Source organism: Zophobas morio, unplaced genomic scaffold, assembly GCF_036711695.1.
Source record: "Zophobas morio isolate AGI-343-1 ecotype UQ-CSIRO unplaced genomic scaffold, CSIRO_AGI_Zmor_V1 ptg000006l, whole genome shotgun sequence".
NCBI classification, from domain to species: Eukaryota; Metazoa; Arthropoda; class Insecta; order Coleoptera; family Tenebrionidae; genus Zophobas; species Zophobas morio.
The window spans coordinates 1,746,892-1,769,052 of record NW_026972111.1 but is presented as its reverse complement, the minus strand read 5'-3'; positions in this window follow the sequence as shown (position 1 = coordinate 1,769,052).

Below are 22,161 nucleotides of genomic sequence, written 5' to 3'. Positions count from 1 at the left end.
TATGAAGATCTTTTTCTACATTTTATGGAGACAGTTTTGAAATGTACATATTCACGTTTACAATTTCGTAACTCGTTTCATTTACTGAAGGTTGATTTATGTTTTTATCCACAAGTCTTTTAATATGAAATAAATCCGGTATGTTCGTTTTCTCACAGTTTGCGCCCACTGAATTTGAACTATAAAAATTGCGTAATAATAGAGATTTGAAACTTTCCTTAAATTGGGCTGCCGTTAGATTGGTTGCTCGATTTCTTTGACTTCTGATTTTGCCAAAATAGTTTTCAATAACATCTTGATTTAAACATCTAGGTAAAAAATATTTGCACCTGTCCTGTTCTACTAAAATTGTATGTAAATCCACAAAACCTTCTAACGTTGCAATCCAGTTTTTTATACACGGAGGTACTACCATTTTTCCGGCCTCATCGACGAAATACATATCACCCAAAATTTTGATAGCTTCCTTCCAAAAATGTTTATGACCAGAAGATTTAAATACGCCCCCAGAAAATGGTTTTCCGCACCGTGGTTGAAAAGTACTGCCATTTACACTGTCGAAGAGCTTGTCAAAAAATTTTATAATTCGTGCTGTTCCCATTGCCTCGTGTGTTAAACTGCATTCGGTTGTAAAATTAAATTGTAAATGAATCTGTTAATTATTTTTAAATTTGTATTTACTAGATTTAACCAATAGCGATAGTCGATGCCATTGAGTGACTCAAAACTTGTGTCGCATAGCACACCTTCATCTTTTGAATTTTTTCCGGAATTACGTGGAGATCCGTAATTTTGTGTAGAGCCCGTAATTCTCCACATGTTTGATCACTGTAGTACGCATCGATTATATGTTTCCAATTTGCAACCAAAATTTCCTCGCTTGTTTTCCACACTAAATTTTTAGTAAGCAGATTGTTCCTAATACATTTAATTAAATGAGGCGTGTCATATAATGGAATAATTTCTTGATCCCCTAATAAAATTCTTCTTTTAGGTTCCATCCCTTTATGTATATAACGTTGTTTCGACTCCTTTAGCAGAGAATTTATAGCTGCTTGGTTTGGTTGGCTTTGATCACAAATTGTAACCAGAATTTTGAATCCACAATTTTGTATTTTTTCAACTAGAGTTTTTATAATAGTTGTCAATATGTAAGATTTTGTAGACGAAAAAGAAAATGCAAAGTATATTGGCTGTTACCATTTTTTAAACACTCCGCGAATGAAAAAAACAAGAACATGATCTGCTATCTGTAAATTTTGTTCAAATCCAAAATTTTGAAATCCGAAAAATGTATTCGTATATTTGTCATAGTCTATGTGGGGCATTATGGACATTTCATCAAAAATTAATGCACATATTCTATCTTGGTTATTTAATTTTGAAGCAGATTCTTTAAGATTGTCGAAAATTATTTTGTTTATACCAACGTCTACTGGAATTTTGTTCAACATAGACATAATTGTTTGACGTGAAGGCAGTGCAAAAATCTGTCTCATTTTTCTATAACATCTCCCAGACTGTTTATAAAACATTAATGCAAATAATTTATCTTCAGTGGTAAACCTGCGACCCTTTGGTTTGACATTTCGTCTTTTTAATTGTGATAAACAAAAATTTATAGCATCCTGACTTAAAATTTTGCTTTCTAATTTTACTTCAAATTTGGAGTATAATTTCAATCGTTGGCGATACGAAGCTACCTTAATTTTGTTTCTACGGGCTGTACGCGAAATATTCCTAGAATTTGAATGTAAATTTAGTATTCGAGAAGATTCTTGGTTTAAAGTTTCGTTTAGGGTTTCTCTGGAATTTCGAGATACTTCAGTACAAAATTTTTGAGAATCCAGTGTAGAAATAGGGTTTACGGGATCATGGGTGTGTCTTTCGGAGTCGTTCATATTATCTGAAATTATTGTAAAAATTATCTATGGCATTCACTTGCACACAAATATTTACCATGCATAATTTGAATTGTAGGAATGGCAGTATTTTTAAGTTTTTGATTGGGGCCAAAATCCGTTTCTTTAAAATGTACATTGCAAAGAAAATATCCATTTTTATATATTTTCGTGGGATCTAATTTGCCTAAATTTGGATTCCCTGTCCGTTCCAACCAAATTTTAAAACGCTCGTTGTATTTGTAGGGGTTGGGAAAACGATGGCGTTTAATAATTTTAGTGTTTAGACATTTCAAAACACTGCATAGTTTCATATTTTACGCTTTGTTATCACGTATAATCACACAAATGACACTTTTATACTAATCATAAATAACATACTAATCATAAATGACAGTTTTTTTATTGTTTCTTAAAATTGGCTGTGGAAGTTGTCGCCAAGCAATTTTTGGAAAAAAATACTTCACTGCTATCAGTGCTATCTCTTATTATGTGGCCGGTACATAAGCCTAGACACAAACCTGGGACACGCATTACAGCCGAGTTTGCATTCTATTTTACGTAGTATTATTTATCTATGTTCTCTGTTACAATTCTAAATTATCTAACTACTAGCAGAGATAAGTCAGAAAAATCTCGTCATTATCACGTGATTTTTTGGGCGAATGACGTCGCCGACGAGTTATGACCAAAAATTGACGTGAATTAGACGACAGTCTGCTGCTTGGGTTATTTTGTTGCTAAAGTTTTAAGGATATTTTTTACGGATGCTCGGTTATCCGTATGATAAGATTGTGGTATGAGAAAACCTGTGAGAATTTAAAATGTCACTGAATCACCACTCGGGCGTTTCCATTTCATTTCATATTTCAAAAAACGGTCGAAAGTTGTTCCGACAGAACTTCCCTCGCTCCTGAAATACGATGAAACATATCCAGCATTTTCGAGTTGAGTTTCTTATTAGACTATAACTTTAAAAAGGTGAATTTTCATCAATTATACCAAGAACTTGTTTGTGTAAACTGGTCTTTTCTTGATGACCCTGCTGAAATGGATATTGTTGTGTAAAATTTTTTCAGCAAAATTTATAATATACTTGATAAGCATGTTCCAAGAAAATTAAATTCGTTGGGTTCGTTTTCACCTTGGCCTGGAATAAATACAAAAAAACATGGAAGACAAAATGTTTACAATGAATTCAAAGATCCAATTAAAACGTGACAAGACTATATTTGTAAACTAAATATGGATATTAGTTGTAATCCAAAATGTTTCTGGTCTTAATAACAAGGTCATTTCAGATTCCCAAGAAATTGTCCAAACTTTTGCTAAGCATTTCTCCTCTTCATTTTCAGCTTCAACAAAAGCCTCCTCTAGTAGTCAGGTTTCTTATGAGAGTTCTTTATTAGTAAAAGATATATCCGAAGATGAGATTTTTAAGGTCTAAGCTTAAATCTGGTTTAACAACGGGTCCTGATCTTATACCATCATTCTTAGTTTCTGACTGTAAAAACATTTGGTTACAAGCGTCAATATTAATTTTTAACAAAATTATTAGTTCCAATCGGTTTCCCAATCAATGGAAGATTGCCGGTGTTTAAAAACGGACATAGATCTGATATTGCTAACTATAGGCCGATAGCTCTTATTTCAAATTTTTCAAAGGTATTTGAGATAGTGTTATACAACAGAATTTACAACCATATTTCAACAAGGATAACAAGATGGCAACATGGTTTTATAGCTAAGAGATCGACGGTGACCAATTTACTTACGCTTACACAATTCTTATGTGAGAGTTTAGACCAGAAATATCAGGTGGACGTAGTCTGTATGGATCTTTCTATGGCCTTCGATCTGGTAAACCATTTAAAGCTTGTTTATAAGCTGGATAATTTTGGAGTTTCTAATAACTTGCTTACTCTTTTTTTTCTAATCTTACAGACAGGTCTCAGTATGTACAATACAGGGGATTTAAATCAACATTACTTAAACAATTATCAGGAGTTCCACGGGGCTAAGCCCTTGGTCCGTTGTTGTTTGTTGTATACTTAAACGATATCTCAGAATTATTAAATGAACACTAATACCATAATTAATTATATAATAATAATAATAATAATAATTTATTCCTAACAGGTTATAGAGCATCCAATTACAGGGAACAATAAAAATCAATACATTAACAAAAAATTCAATAACGTAATAAAAAAGAAACCAATACCATTCTCGATGATCAAACGAATTAATTAATCCCATATTTAGTTAACATCCAACTTTTTAAACTGCCAAAGGAGTCAATGCTTATATCACAACAGTTTGTCACTCCGTTGAACAGATCACACATCAAAAGTATTGGAGATTTGTGCAAGATGTTAGTTCTACTTCCTGAAAACAATAAAACAAAAAATGTTGTCGAGAGCAAAGTCTTGGGATATTAATTTTTTTTAAATTAAGTAGCATGGGGCAATCAACTTTATTGTTCAGCAAATTGAACAAGAATTTCATAACGTAAATAATTCTTCTTGTCTTCAGTGAGATAAAATTAAACCTATTTAATAATTCGAGATGGTCATATCTTCTTGGTGGGTACACCCCATCTATGATGCAACACAGAAACTTCAAAAATTTTCGTTGGACCGATTCTAAGTTAGAGAATTGTACATCGTATATAGGGAACCATATAATGGCACCATATTCAAGACGCGATCTTATTAAATAATTGTAAAAGCGAATTTGAAAAGCCAAAACGTCTAAGTTTATCTAACAATATAAAATGATCTATTCTATCGAAAGCTTTCCTGAAATCAGTATAAACTGTGTCAACCTGACTTTTTTTGTCTATTGAGCCTCAAGTATATTGAGTGAAGCATGCCAAATTAGTCATCGTAGACTTTTTTGGAACAAAGCCGTGTTGATGTAATAAAGCACTTAACCGATAAATACAGTTGATTATAAATGATCGACTCCAATAACTTAGCGAAATTACACAATAGACTAATAGGTCGGTAATTAGGAACGTCACTAATTAAGTAATTACTATAAGTAATAAAGAATCATTGAAAACATTGTCCTATTTTGGTAATTTTAGTCTTGCACTTGAACGTTGCTTCATGGAATCACAATTCTTACGTCCTCTTGATATTTGTAATACATCTAAATTTGTTAGAACGCTAAAATGCCAAAGTGTGAATATTGGTAATTTTTGATTTATTTTGTTACCTTCGTATCATTGTGTTGAATTTCGTAATAGGGTCTATATACCTAGAAACGTAGACTATATAAATAAACTGAATTATGCCTTTCCAACCAGTAAATTTTGGTTTGGGGACTTTTCAGTTTACTCCTGTTTACTTTTCAATGTTTGGATTTTACAATTTCTCAATTTTTCAATTTCTGGGTTTTCAGTTTTTCTCTTCAATTTTACGATTTTTAAATATTTCGATTTTTCAATTTTTGACTTTTATAAACTCTTTATTTGTCGATTTTTCACTTGATTGATTTTTCAGATATTTTGGTTTTTCAATTTTTCTATTTTTTCAACTTTACTTTTTTAATTTTTCGATTTCACAATTTTTCAATTTTTTATTTTCTCAGTTTTTGGACATTTCAGTTTTGGGATTTTTCAGTTTACTTATTATTCAATTTTTCGATTGTACGATTTTGCAGGTTTTTGATTTTTCAATTTGTCGATTTTTTTAACGTTTCGATATATCGACTTCACTTTTTTGATTTTCGATTTCTCAGTTTTTCAATTCTTTAGATTCTCAGTTTTTCGATATTTCAGTTTTGGGATTTTTCAATATTTTTGTTCTTCGACTTTTCCATTTTTGACTTCTGGATTTATCGACGTGTCGACTTTTTACTTTTTCGATTTTTAAATTTTAGATTTCTCAATTTTTTGGTATTTTAACTTTTCAATATTTAAAATTTTAGATTTTTCGATTTCTCGATTTTTCATTTCAGCTCTTCCATATTTCAATTTTTCAAATGTTTTGATTTCGATTTTTCAATTAATCGATGTGTTGATTTTCTTCTTTCTTCACCTTCGAGTGTTTCGATTTTTCTGTTCTTCAATTCTTTAATTTATTAATTTTTCAGGTTTTTGATTTTTCAATTTTTCGATTTTTTAAGGTTTCTATTTTTCGACTTCACTTTTTTTATTCAGTTTTTAGATATTTCAGTTTTAGGATTTTTCAATATTTCAATTCTTCGGCTTTTCTATTTTTGACTTCTGTGTTTTTCGATGTGTCTACCTTTTTACCTTTTCGATTTTTCAATTTTTGGATTTTGAAATTTTAGATTTTTCTATCTTTTGATATTTTAATTTTTCAATATTTCTTAGTCTTTCGATTTTTCGACTTCCTGGTTTTAGATGTTCTGGTTTTCAATTTTTCGATTTGTTAATTGTTCATTCCCAATTTATCGATATTTGATTGTTCTGGTTTTCGATTTATCAATTTTTCAATTTTTACTTTGGCCTATTTCGGTTTCTCAGTTTTTCCAGTTTTCCATTTTTTCGTTTTTTGATTTTTCCGCTTTTCTAATTTTTCAACTTTTAACTTTTTGTTTGTCGATTTCTCTATTTTTCGATTTTTTGACTTCATCACTTTTCGATTTCTCGATTTATCGAGATTTGGATTTTTCGATTTTGACCTATTTCGGTTTCTCAATTGTTCGTCTTTTAGACTCCACGATTTCTCAGTTTTTCGATTTTCCAGTTTTTCGACGTTTCGATTTTTCAATTATCCGATTTTCTTAATTTGGGAGTTCAGATTTCTGGATTTTTCGTTATTCGGATTTTAAATTTTAGATTTTTTTTTTCGATTTTCAGTTCTTCGATATTTCGATTTTTCAATGTTTCGGTTTTACAATTTTTTAAGGTTTCGATTTTTCGATTATTAGATTTCTCGATTTTTCGAATTTTCGATTATTTTAATTGTTCAATGTTTTTTCACTTTATCATACAGTGTATCGAAAATAATCACAAATTTTTTTCACAAAAAACATATTAAAGAAATTCATACAAAATAGAGCACAGTGTTTCCAAAACGTTTTCCCGAAAAAAACATAAATAAAGAATTAATTCTTAGTTAAACAAAATATATAAAATCATCTAAATATGTACCAAAAATATTCACTTAGTCGTTATAAAAACCGACTATGAGTATATATTGCCTCGCGCTCGCACCTACAATAGACTTTCAATGCCTCTGACAAGATGTAAAAACCATTAAAACTCTCCGGCTACTGAAGTAATATTTTTTTTATAGCTCCTCAAATAACATATATAAAATTCGGAATTTATACTATAACGAAAGTATAATTATAATTTATTAAAGTTCAGGGGTGACTGGCAGACGTAATTAAAAAAATATGTATGTTTTCTAAACACAATGTTTGCCGGGAAGCAGGAACCCATAAATAAAAGATTAACGATCGGTTTGAGAAGATAATTCTCATCACGTCCGTAGTGGTCGATGTCTAAGTATAGGTAGTAGGTAAACGTACCTGTTTTGCTGGTTGCCTATATCAAGAAAATGTGTCGTAGACTAGATTTATCTACTGGGTGACGTCAGATACTTTTTTAGTTTCGTGTTTCGTCCATAGTACAGGAAGACATGGTATGATCAGATTATATTGACAATATACAACAGGTAAAATAAAAACCTTCATAGCTCAATTTATAAAATGTCGTCTACTTCTGGTGAACGTGTTACAAACTTTCTTCAACAAATTCATCAATCTTCAGTTAATAATGAAATTGATCTTCAAATTGTGCGAATAAAACTAAGAATAAGTAAATTACAAGATAACAAAATAAAGTATCTGAAAAAACGTACAAGACAATTAATTGAAAAAATAAGATTAGCTGAACAGCAAGTAGACAACATGTACAAAGACATACAATATTTAGAAAGTATTAAAGTCCAAAACAATTCAATAACCAACGAAGAGTCCCTGGCGCAAGATTAAATTCTTCGTAAACTCCAAAAATAAAGTTGGTATGGATTGATAAAAAGGGGTGAAAGATTAAATTCTTTGTAAACCTAAAAAAACTTTTTGATCAGTCCAAGGTTCGAATCCATATCCGGGAATATTTTTTTCACTAAATATAAATGACTAACACTGATAGTAAAATGTCCACAAAGCCTGGCAAAGCGTCCCCAAAGGGGACTAGTGCTTCGCATGCTGAAATAATTGACGCTATTTTAAAAACTCGTAAAATAATAAAAAACAGGATTCATTTAAAGCAATTTAAAGATCATTTAACAAAGGAAGAAATTAAAAAACTACAGAAGCCTATAACTGACAAACTTGATAATATTACTGAATTAGCTTCGCTCATTCATAATTCGGGCGAAGCGAATTTGGACAAAAACAATGTTTTAGCAATCGAGGAAAATGTATCAAAGAACGGTCCGCAGGTCCTGAAAGGGACTACGGCTCCGCAGGCGAATCAGATCAATTATTATCATTACCGAAATCACCTTCTGTGCATACCGCAATAAGTTTAGATCCGGATAAAGATTTAAATTTTGATGTTATTGAAAAACAATTTAAATTTGAAAAACCTTCACATTTATTATCGTTAGACATTAGAAATCGAAATGCAAAAATTGATACAACGATACCCGAAATATCAACTAAATTAAAATCATTAAATGCACACATTACAAACGCAAAGAAATCACAAGAGCAAGAAAAAATTGATAATTTACAATATGTGTATTCACAGTTGAAAAAATATAAACGTGCTTTAGAAGATATTCGAAAAATTCCTTTCTATGAAAGACAGCAAACAGGAAGCAGTATTTTTTCAGATCCGAATGAAATGGTAGAACGTCTTGATCTATTAATAGCGTCAAAAAATGCTGGAAATGATTCAATTGAAGTATATAATGAATGCGTAGAAATACTTGATAAATTGTTTAAAATGAAACTTATAAAAAAGTCAGATCACAAATAGATATTCACGACACTTGGCATGCTTTTTTAAACTGAATAAATGAGCCTAACACACATCAGATCTAAAGAAAATGATTTTGAAATAAGTTATTCTGAAAATCCTATTAATTTATCCGGATTAAAAGGTGAAATTGCTTTAAAAATAGCAAGTCTCTGGTATAGTTGGGATAACATTACTGAAGAGTATAAAAATAATGAAATAAAATACAGGTCGTCCCTAAAGGGACTAGTCCAGCGCATGTCTAAAGACCCTCGTGAGCATAAACAGAATGAAATTAGAAAAGATGGGGTTCGGGTTGCACAGGATTGGAAAATATTAAAATTACCAAACGGCTTGTACGATGAAAATGAATTAAATAATTATATCCAAGAATATTTTGGAACGTTTGAAACACCCCCGTTTTATTTTGATGTAAATTATGCAACTAATCGTTTTATGCTAATTATACGCGACATAGATTGTGAAATTGACTTTTCCCACGTAAAGATTCATGAGCTTTTAGGATTTGATAAAAAAATATATAAACAAGGAATAAACTATGCAACAAAAATTGGTAATATCACCAAAGATATTGATCAAATTTTGATTCACTGTTCCTTAATTTCATCTAGTTATCAAAACAATCTTAAAAGTGATGTTATATACGCTTTTACTCCAAATATTTCACCTAGATCTTTAATTAATATTGAACCAACGCATTCAAAATATTTACCAATTAATCGTACGGATTATATATTTCATATTCGCATTTCTGTTACAAATCAGCTAAATCAATTGATAAATTTTAATGGAGAGTGCTTAAATTTTGTTCTAGATATACAGTAATTGTCTTCGCCTTTGGGGACGTCTTACCTGATTCTTTCTTGTAGAATAAATGGTACTTGTCGTTCATAGAAAACAATTATTTCCGAAACAATATGGGTTTGGTCTTAAATATCACAGAGATATTAGAGGTGGAAATATTTTTCAATCTATAAAAAAATTTGCTATACCAGCATTAGGCTTCTTATATCGCAATATACTTAAACCTTTTTGGAAAAATAATAAAGAGGATATCATTCAAGGTGTAAGTTCAGGGCTTAAAAATATAGCGTCTACATACGTAAAATCACCGCCGTTTTCTACATATAAAGAGGAAATTATAAATCCCATTCTAAACAAAATGAAAGAAAAATCGTTGAATGAACATTTACGAGGTGATGGAATAAAAAAGGGTCTCATGAGCAAGCCGAATCGATTGACTAAAAAATCAAAGGATATCATTAAAAATCTGCTGAAGGCAGAGGATTAATTACCATTTAAGTGAACTTTTTCTAGGTATTTCTTTTTCATTTATTTTATCAGCCTTATATAAATGCAATAACTGTCTATAAAATTTATAAATCAACTTATATTCTTCAATTCTTTCTGATATTTTTAATCTCTTATCTAATATTTCTATAACCCCTGCACCAAGAGATAAACAAACTAGTGGAGGAAGGGCTAACGAAGACAATCCCGATGCACTAAATAATAATTTACTAATAATAATAATAATAATAATAAACGTCTTTATTTCAGATACATATACAGTACCTCTCGGAGGCGAAGTTTAGCTTATAGCTATTCTTACACTTAACCTCTTACAAAAATAACCTACAGTTTACACTACAAAAATATAACAGAAATTCTAGAAATGAGATAATTATAAGAGAAAAGAAAAATGATGAAATAAAAAAACAATTATAAATTTACGTGTATAAGATAATCTAATACGTAACCTAATAGTTTAAGAATTGTTTTTTTTTTTAATAAGATTTGAATAAGTGATTTCTTAAATCGGGCAATGGGAAGATTCTTAATGTTACAGTCTACAGCATTACATATCATTATATAACAGCATTGTAACTAAAACAGCGTTTAAATTTTTTGACAAATCGTGGTGTTGTCTAATATTCGATATAAAGCGATAAATTTTTGATCTTTTGCGGTCTACTTTTATGTATGGGATACAAACAAAGGTGATAAACAGTAATGATGTAAAATAAAACCGAGAAAATTAATGATTCCGTTAATTTTTTTTTTTTTTAATTTTGAAGTTTAGGAGAAACCTGGAAGCACATAATATTTTAACCTTAAGTAGACCGATTTAAGTAAGTAAGCAACATGTGATATAAAATTTAAATCATAATCAAAGTGAAATGCCCAATATTCGAGCAGAATCAGTCCAATTTAAGACATTACCAATAAGTTTGACTGTTATTACATCTTTGATCCTTTATTTGAATTACTACATAGTATCTTTTTTTGAATTTGTTTTGAATCTGTCTTAATCAGGCTTGTGGGAACTGTAACTATATTAGGTGAAAAGTTAGTGCCATTGTTTTCAATATTTAACTTGTTTTTGGTCGGAAATACTTCATCAATATTTACCGTTCTATCTGGTGTCGTTGTTGGCGGAGTACTTTTTGACTTTATAAAAATCTCCGGTTGTTCAGTTTCTTCTAAATCATTTGCAGTGTATACATCATCATTAACATATAACTTATTTCCTTTAATATAAGCTTTTAGTTTCTTTTGTTTAGCCAAACTAAGATGGGTTCTTAAAATTTTGTATTCCTTAATTTCATCCGTGGTTAAATCGTTATTTATATAAATCTTCGAGCCTTTCAAATTTATGCGAGCTTGGAGTACTTCATATTTTTTAATACGTGAGATAAATTCAATAATTACCGGTCTTTTGGTTTGGTTTTTTCCTATTAAGTAGACATTATTTATGTCAGAAATGCCAATTTGAATGTGTAGAAACTCCTTTAATTTCTCACATACAAAGGATGCTAGTTCCGGTGAGGGTAAACGTTCATTTGTCACTTCCAATCCAAAGATGATGATATTATTTTTTTTTGTTTGCTTTTTCTAGATACTTAATTTTATTTTTTAAGTACTCGTTTTCTCTTAATAACTGGCGACTTACGTTGGACAATATACTAGATTCAGCCTGATCAATTTTGTGGTTTAGATCCTCACGTAATTTACGAATTTCGTTGAGAAGGTCTGCATTTGAAATACTCATTTCGAGGTTTTATCAGTTACTGACAAAAGAAACCGATTTATAAAAATGTATTCAGGTTTTTCACATATGTAGGTGGGCAGATGCTATCAGCTACATCTGTCCCCTGATAGGGATTCTCTTGTGAAATTGTTTTTTTTTTTATTTATTTATATATTTTGTTTATATATTTTGTCGCAGTAATGTGTATAATTACTATATTAGTAGGAGTACTCACATAATACACCTGCACACCGCACACTTCTTTGTATCGCACACACAAAAACGAAGCCAGCACCAGGAAAAAAAAACGCCGAATAAATTATTTCGTTCAATTACTCGAAAATAACTGAATTGTTGAAAGAGTCACTTATGCCACTGAAATGATTGGCCAAGAACACACAAAATGGCACTAAATTCAAAAATATACGCCAAGAACAACCCGACCAAACTTAGCAAAAACGAAAACCACTGTCACAGCGACTTATCTACTCTTCTCTTTTAGGTGTATAGATAATCCGATTCCAATTTTATAAAGATATATGTAACTTTTTCTGTATACATACAAGCGTTTTTGTAGATATTTTTCCATTTATATAAATAGAATATACAAATATTCTGAATCAAAGATTCATCATGAAGGCATAGCCGAATATTGAAATAGCTCATGAGTGGACTATGTCCACGAATTTTTTCTCATTGAAACTACACGGTATCTGTTTAAAAGAATATAATATATCATAAAAATCTTTGCCTCTGTTTACATTAATTATTACGTATATACAGTAATGGCCACATAAAACAGACGAATTCATTTGCAATTGTGTGTTGTTCCACGCAATATTTTTTCCGCTACTTAATAAATATGTTTTAATTTTTTCTGGTGGAGAAATACCAAAACTGTAAAAATATAAAATATTTCTTAAATATGGTTTGTTTACATAACATACCCAGTGTGAGCCGTAACGATTAGAGGGTTGAAAATTAATTATGCCCGATTCATCTTTTCTAAATTTTTTTGGTAACATGTCAATTGCAAAAACACCTCGAAAATTTCGCGTAGCTTCATGATTTTTCTCATTTTTCATAATATCAGATATTTCTATATTACTTAAGCCGTATTTCCTATCAATTTTATTCCTTGTCCATATGTCTCCGACTTGTTCGGATTCTTCGGATTTTTTTATTCTTTTTTAAACCATCTCCGAAGGCTTTTTGTGCTAATTTAGTACCTGCATATCCGACTGCACCTAATCCCAATGCTTTGGCTGCAGCTATTGCTGCAGGAATAAAGCAGGCAAAAATCCACCTATCTGTGTTGGAGAAAATTTGATATCACAGTATTTCTTCTTGTCTTTTTTACATTTTTTAATTTCATCAATCTGTTTTTCTCTCAATTTAATTGTTTTATTAGCTCTTTCTGTTAAATCAAATCTTATATTACAATCTATTCTTTTATCTTTGCAACTTTGGAGTTTTTTTATTTGATTAGGTGATAAATATACTTTATAATCAGTCATTTATTCAATTAAAAACTAAGCGAAGCGTGAAGCAGGCTACTTCATTTCCAAGTAAATCTTTTCATCTATGATATTCATATTTGCAATTCTTTGAGATTCAACTACAGCATATATATTGTAATTAATATTTTGATAATCTTTTAATGTCCAATTAACTTCTAGTTCAGACGATTTTGTTTTACTAAACAAATTTTCATCATTTGCTTTTGTTACATCAAAAGCAACAACTAAATATCGGTTACAAAAATCTTTATAGCTAACACACGTACCTTCATCCAAATCTTTTTTATAATTACATGAAAGGAATGCGGCATACAAACGTTGTAAATCCTCATTATTCACCAGATATTCATAAATAGGATGTTGCGTACCATTGATTTTAATATTTATTCTTTCTAAATTCATATTATCAAAAATCATCATTGTCTTGGTAAAATTATCATTTCGGTCAGCTCTAGAAAAAACTATAAAAACTCTAGATATCTTATTTTGATTATTTACAATGCGCCAGTTTCCACTTCCAGAAGACCACAAATTACTACGGTAACAGTTAAGCGCATTCCATCCACAAAGAAAGTTCGATTCGCTAACTAATAATGAAGATAACATTTCTTCAGTTTCTAGTGAGGGTTTTGCTATTGGGATCCACAAACTAATATCAGATATTTCATAATCATAATTTCCATCAACTTTAGCATGTAATATATTTTTCACTCGATTTTTACGTAATTCAATGCGAATTTTAAAATAGTTAAATTTTAAATAGTATTTTTCGTTAGCTACAAACGAAATGAAAGAATTAGCAGAAAAAGCCTTTGATCAATGGGAATCTGTTTCAAATTTAAAGTTTAATTACAATAGCGTTAAACCGGACATACTTATTTCATTTTCTAATACGCTGTTTCAACATAATCATAATTCACGTTGTCAACAAGGAATATGTTCTAGCAGTTTTGATGGAAAAGGTAATGTTTTAGCACATGGCTTCTTTCCAAATAATGATGAATGTCTAGGAATTCATTTTGATAAATCAGAAAATTGGTATTTTGGGGAATCAGGCAATACACCTGATAGCCAAACTAATTTTTATACAGTATTATTACATGAAATCGGACACACATTAGGTATTGAACATTCTGCAAATAATAATTCAATTATGTACGCCTATTATAAAGGTGATATTGATAAATTAACTCAAGACGATATGTGGGCAATTCAATATTTATATGGAAGACCTGAACGATTAAAATATGAATTAATACCAACAACAACAACAGTTAAACCTACTGCAAGGCAAAGCGTCCCTGAAGGTCAGCCTAGAGGTATATTCGGTAATTTATGTGATTTTAATAAAGAAATTGATACATTCTTAATTGCAAATCATCATATGTATATTTTTTATAAGAAATATGTTTGGTTAGTCAATTTAAAAGACATGACTTATGATAAAGAATCAAAATTTATTAAAGATTATTTATATTTTTTGCCAGATGATTTTCAAGAAATTTCACATATTTATCAAAGACCTTCAGGTGATGTTTTAATGATTGTTGAAAATTTATATTATTTAATCGATTTTCCAAGTTTTAATGTTAAAAGTGGATATAACGGTCAATCTATTGAAAATTTAGGAATACCAAAAGGAAAAAGAATTGATGCAATATTTAGAACGTATTCTGGAAAAACATATATATTTTATGACAAAGTCTTGTACATTGAGTTTGATGAGTGTTTGTTTAGATCAAAGAAAAATGGCCTTATTTCAGAATTCTTTGCTGGAATACCTCCAAATATAACCAGAGCATTCAGATATAGAAATTTATATTACTTTAAAGATAAAATGTATTATGAATTTGATGATATTTCGAATACGTTAGTTAAATCTGATAAATTTGACTTGACAGTTTTCGGATTTAAATGTGGACTTATCGATCAAATTATAAAACTAATTAATCGTCTGTGATTCACCTAAGCTGTACTACACATTTTCATACAGTAGGTATTTATGAAAACTCTTACTCAAGCGACTCAGATGATAACTCTAATTTAACTGTTGAAGAAAAATTTTATTCTGGCTCATATAATACTTTAAATATTCATTTTATTATTATTATTATTATTATTATTTATTATTATTATAGTTGACCACCCCTACAGATAAACCAATTATTAGGGTGGTATATTAGGGCTAAATTAGATTGTTGGAAATGCATAATTAAATAGTTAAAAATTAGTAGACTGTTATAGATGTGCATTTTTGATCTGGCGTAAACTACAATTGAAAATATCAAATTTATTCCGATAATTATTATAAATTCTGCACATAGTTGTAATGGGCGAGAACACATGTACATTAGTTCTAGAAATTTCAGTATAAAAACATAAAGTGTTTCTAATGTTTGACCGGGGAACTAGAAAGCACAATTTTTCAACTAAAGCATTTGAATTTACAACACCATTCACCAATTTAAAAAGAAAACAGAGAGACAAAGTTTCTCTCCTATTTTCCAAGCTTTGAATGGAAAAGAGTACCAAAAGCTCATTTTGAGGAAAACCTCTACAAGGGTAATAGCCAAATGATTTGAAATGGAGGAATTTTAAAAATTTCCTTTGTAACTTTTCTAATTTGAGACAATGAACATCATACCCTGGGGACCAAATAACACAGCCATACTCTAGTTTTGATCTAACAAACGAAGTATATAAACTAAGGAGAGTACTATTAAGTTGAAAGCTTTTGCAATTACGAATGATAAATCCTAACGCCCTAATTGATGAGGAAAATATCTCATCATAATGATCAATGAAGGATAATTTTTGATCAAATATAATGCCTAAATCTCTCACAGTGGAAACACGTTTCAAAATGAAACCGCCAATTTTATACTCATATATACTATTGATATGCTTTAGAGAATATGTCATTACACTACATTTAGGAAGATTCAGCGACAACCCTTTTACATTGCATGCTTGTTCTAATTTATAAAGATCAGCTTGAAGGAGAAGGTGGTCAGAAAATGTTGTTATTTTTCTAAAGATTTTTAGGTCGTCAGCATATAGAAGACACTCAGAGCTAAAGCCGATACTAATGTCATTAATAAACAAAATAAAGAACAGAGGTCCAAGAATGGACCCTTGCGGTACACCAGAAGTAACATGTACCTCAGTTGACTGAAAACCGCCAATGGTAACAACCTGCGTCCTGCCAATTAAATAAGAACTAAAAAGTTTAATTAGGAAATCTGACATACCAAAACTATCCAACTTGGCAATCAATTTAGAGTGGTCTAATTTGTCAAATGCTTTAGAGAAATCAGTGTATATACAATCCACCGAACATTTAGCATCAAAAGACTCGGAAACAAACTGAGTAAACGTACAAAGATTTGTTTCTACAGATCTGCCATTGAGAAAACCATGCTGTAAATCAGATATATAAGGCCTAACATGCCCGATAATAACATCATAAAGCAACATTTCGAATACCTTGGAAAAATTGCAGAGCAAGGTTATGGGTCGATAATTTTCGATTACATTTTTGTTTCCATTTTTGAAAACTGGACATATATTCGACTGTTTCCAAATGGACGGGTACTCACACTGTTTAATTGCTAGATTGAATATAGCACATAGGGGAGAAGCAAATACAGTTGCACAGTCACTTAACATGAAAGAGGGTATGCCGTCAGGACCAGCTGTTGTTTTGTTTTTCATCTTCCGTAGGGCATTAAATACTTCAGATTCATTAAACGATTTGATTAACAAAAGAGGATAATTTGAAGAAGACATAGTTACAGATGGATTAGAAAGAATAAAAGATTTTTGAAAAAAGTCAGCAAAAGAGTTGACGATGTCTTCCGGTCGACTTAGTAGTTCATTGTTATAGGTCATCAGTTTAGGTATACTATTGTCTTTTTTCTTACTATGAATAAAGCGCCAAAAGCTGCTAGGATCAGATTGAATGTTGTTTTCAATTTTTTGAATATAATTGGCATAGGCATGTTGAATATCTGCTTTGACCTCAGTTCTTAGGATTTTAAAATTATCATAAGATTGCAAATCAGAATGTCGTTTGTAACGTGTCCATAATTTCCATTTTAGTTTTAGTTTAGAAATTATTTTAGCATCAAACCATGGAGGATATTGACGTTTTTTAAAGCGTTTAGTCTTAGGAACAGAAATGTTAAAGATCTCATATAATTTTGAATAGAACTGCAAGCACATGGTATTTACATCAGTATGTTTAGACATGAAAGACCAGTCAGTATTACAAAGCAAATTGTACAAAAGTGAAAAATCAGCTTTACAAAAGTTAAAAGATTTTAATTCGGGATTATGCAAGGGCTTGTCATAAAACATTTTCGTTCTAATTAAATTATTTAAATTAATTACTAAGCTCGGGTGATGGGAGTCTTCAGTTAATAAAATATCAACTGCTGCATTGACAGTGGTTTGTTTATTTGAAATAACCAAATCCAAAATTCTTCCATTGTTATTACGTACAAAGTTATGCTGATTACAGTCAGTCAGGTCGAGAAAATTTAAAAGTGATTCTGTTTTAGCATCGCGTATCAAGGGGTTTGCTAGAAAACTAGAGTAAGAGGGTATATTGAAGTCACCAACAATAATGATTCTATCATGTAATAAAGTATATAGAGAGGATAAAAGTTCAAAGAACAAATCCATATCAGCTGCACTAACTCTGTTGGCCGGAGGGATATATACTACAATAAAATAAACAATACTGTGACCTATAAAAATCTTGACTACAAGAATATCTACTACAAGTAAATCACTAAAATTTAAGTTATTTAAATCATATTTATACGAGGCAAAATTTGATTTAACCGCAAGAAGGACACCACCACCACGTTGACAATGAACATCTGAATATTTTCTGTCACTCCTATAGATTGTGTAATTATTATTAGAAATTTCTGAATTATGGACAGAGTCGTTTAAAAAAGTTTCAGAAAAAGCAATTATGTCATAATGGCAGCTAGCCAATGCATTATATATTTCCGGGAGTTTGGTGTTTAAACACCTAACATTTTGGTAATAAACAACTGGAGTAGGGGAATCACGCATTGAATTATTGGTGTTCATGTCACACGAGTAGCGGGGTATTGTTGGACTATCAGGGAGGAAAAGAGGACAAACATTTGATTGCTATATGGAAAGTCCAAACAAATCTTGTTTGACTTTTTGAATGACCATCTTGTACGAATGACATTTGTCATGATCCCAAGCTGCGTGATTAATATTAACGTCATGATTATTATTTTTGAGATTGAAGTTGTAACAATTGACACATTTAAAAGCTTCAACATCTGCCTGGCATTCCTTCAAATTATGACGATCACCACACCGAGGACAAGAAGAAGAATTTTTACAAAATTTGTGTGAATGACCATAGCTGTTACAATTAAAACATCTGGAAACATCAATAGCATCGTATATAGTACAACCATTGAGACCAATAAGGCAGTGTCCCAATGTTAGTGCCCTTTTATATGTCAACAAATCCACTTCAAAAACAGCTTGAAAAATGGTATTATTTTTTTTAACCGGGCCATATTTTAACAAAGTACAAATTGATTTTTCGTCAAAAATTGATTCATTTTGTTTTCTCATATATAAGACAATGTCTTCTTTTTTTATGTAGTCAGGAATACCTGTAATTCTAATTCTTGGGCCAATAGTCTTGACTTCACGAATATCATACTGGTCTGACAGGTTATTCATGGCGCTTTGTTTAAAGTTACTAGAACTGTCACACTGCAGGAGCACACCACCATCTTTTAGATTTTTCACTTTCCCAATATTGATGTCCGTAAGAGGATCAACATTTTTTAAAACGTCTGATTTAGTTTTAGCAATTGACTGATTTTTCTGATTTTCACCTTTTGGCTTAACTATAATAGTTTTCTGAGAGTTTTTTATTAAAGTTTGGGCATAAGAAGTTTTAGCGTGCATTTCATCAGCATCAGCTGACATTATCTGATCACAAGGTTTAGAGGCGGGTAAGCATTTTTTTAAAATGATTATTTCATTACGCAATTTTGAATTTTCAAGAGATAAATTATTAACTGATTTTTCTAACATCGAAATAGTATCAGTTAATGGTTTTAATTGGTTTCCAATGATTGATTCGATCATTTTCAAAGAATGAGGAGACAAATTAAGTTCAGAAGCTAAAGGAATGGATTGAGTATGAGAAGCAGCAGACGCAGAGGCAGAAAGTGAACAAAAAGCACACAACCAGGATGTTAATTTTCTTTCCATTTGAAGCTGATTGTAAGCATCATCATCAATGTTAACACATTCATTGTGAAAATTCGATTTACAGACATTACAGGACAAATAGTTCTGACTTCTAGTTACGGTGCTATTGCATTTACTGCATTTTATAGCCATTTTCGACACTCGCAAGTGCTGAAATCACACTGCGGCCAGTTTGGGGTCAAGTAGAAGATAAGCAAATTCTGCCAAAAAAGTCGACGGTAAGAAAAACGAATGATAACGAATTCAATCAAAATGTAAAAGTCGGAAGGAAACATGGAATATGTTTCCTTCGACAAAAATTAACAAACCAATCTATTCGTCAGTATATATAATTATTCAGATTTACGAGAGGCTCAAATCAATATGGAATAAACTCACCTAAATGAATCGAATGTACGGAGCGACAAAATGCACGTCTACACTCTGCTAGCACACGAAACGAAATTTTTTTTTTTCATTGTCCCAATATACCTACTTAGGTACAGGGCATGGTAGAAGAAGACATGGTATAGGCATACGCATCTGGTGTGACGTCAAGTGGGGTGAAATTAGCGCGAAATTTAAAATACAATTCGTTATCCGACAACTAATTGACGTATTGGACAGAGCAATGACAACTCAAGCTGAAATTCCCTAGACTTCCCTAGCGAAGCTCACAAGAGTCACAAGGTCGTTGATGCCACCTAACGTCACAAATGGATGCGCAGACCATTTTTAAATTGGTACATCGGATGCCTATACCATGTCTCCTTCTACCATGGTACAGGGTCATTATAAATGTTTCTTCATCACGTAATTTTATTAAATAATTGGTTTACCATCGTTTCTTAATTAATTCATTTCTCACAAATATTTCATTTAAAAACCAAAAGATTATTTGAATAATAAACAATGCGCCCCTCTTTCTATCCTCTCTACTCCACCCCTATGCTCCTGCGCGCAAGTGCAGTCACAGAACTGCCGCAGAAGAACGGCGCAACTTTCCAGTTAGGCCCGGTATTTCAGTTATTTTAAGCAGTAATAGATGTGTTCTCAATTATTACAATTAGAAGTAAATTATCCAGATGTTAATAATAGTAAGTTTTAATACAAGTGTCTGTCTTTTAATGTATAAATATTTTAGAGGAATTGCCTGTCTGCATTGGATGTGTGTTTGAAATCCAGCCAGACCAGGCCAAGGGTGGTTTTTTGCGCACGTGCTTTGCAGAGGTTACAAGAAATCTCCATCCCTCTTGCGTTTGGCGAGTTTTTTACAAAAGAAAGGACCGAACATCTGATTATTTTGAAAAAGGTAGCCAAAGCAAGAAACCAATCTATCCATTACCAGAAAGTGATGAACAATTGAAAAAATTGTTTGATGATATATCCAAAATCAGTGCTTTTGTTGGAGTGAAGGTACTGCAAAAGCAGTACACTGATAATAGAGAGTTTGCAGTAGTGGACTATAGTCCGATATTCTGCTCTTGTCCAGTACCGGATTTTAAATTGGCCATAGAGCCACCTGGTATGTCGTCGATTTCAGAGGTGACAATGGAATTATGCAGCATGAAATTATAAATTAAGTAAATTAAAATTTTTGATTGTTAATTTAATAGGAGCAGTTGGGATTATAATGTGATTTATATTAATAAAGTAAAAGTATTATATGTGTGATTTTTTTTTGTTCACTTGGAAAAATTTATGTCCATAAATTTAAAGGAGAATGTTATTACAATTCAATTTAAAATAATCAAGTTTTTTAACTTATTCTTGATAAAGAATTTGAATTGTTAAAAAATTATCTCATGAAGAACAAACGATAGCAGTCTAATATGTGTAATGTTCTATCTAACTCAGATTATTATGCGAAGTTTTGTTAGTCATTTTCTATGCATTTTTTTTTTTTTTCAACAAAAACCACAGATTCAGTTGTTACGTCTGACTCACATTTTTAAGAAATCGTAAAAACAGGGTAGTTTTCTTTATTTTTAGCATAAAAATCTGGCTCACATTTTTAAAAAGACTAAAAAATGGGGTAGTTTCCATAAAAAATTGATGTTTCAGTAGATAAAATGAGCTTAAAAACAAGTCATTTTCTCTATTTTTCGTGTTTTTGAACCGACTTCAATGGGCTGTTTTTCCAAACTCAACAAACTTCAACGACAAAACTTGAAAATCGACTCATTTTCCTAAAAAAATTGATGATTTGGGAAAATCTGAGTTAGAACTTAGGATTAAAAATCAGGGTAAAAAGTCAAATTCAATGTTATTTTTTGATGTTTTGCTAGAAATACGGGTTTTTGTTGAAAAAAATGCATAGAAAATAGGAAAAGGACTAAGAAAACTAGGCATAATAATCTGAGTTAGAATATATCATATATTTAACTACTTATATTGTTTCAACATATAGTGTATTAACTTAAAAAAAATGTATGTTTGAATAAAAAATAAGTACCTTCAACTTTTAACATTTTT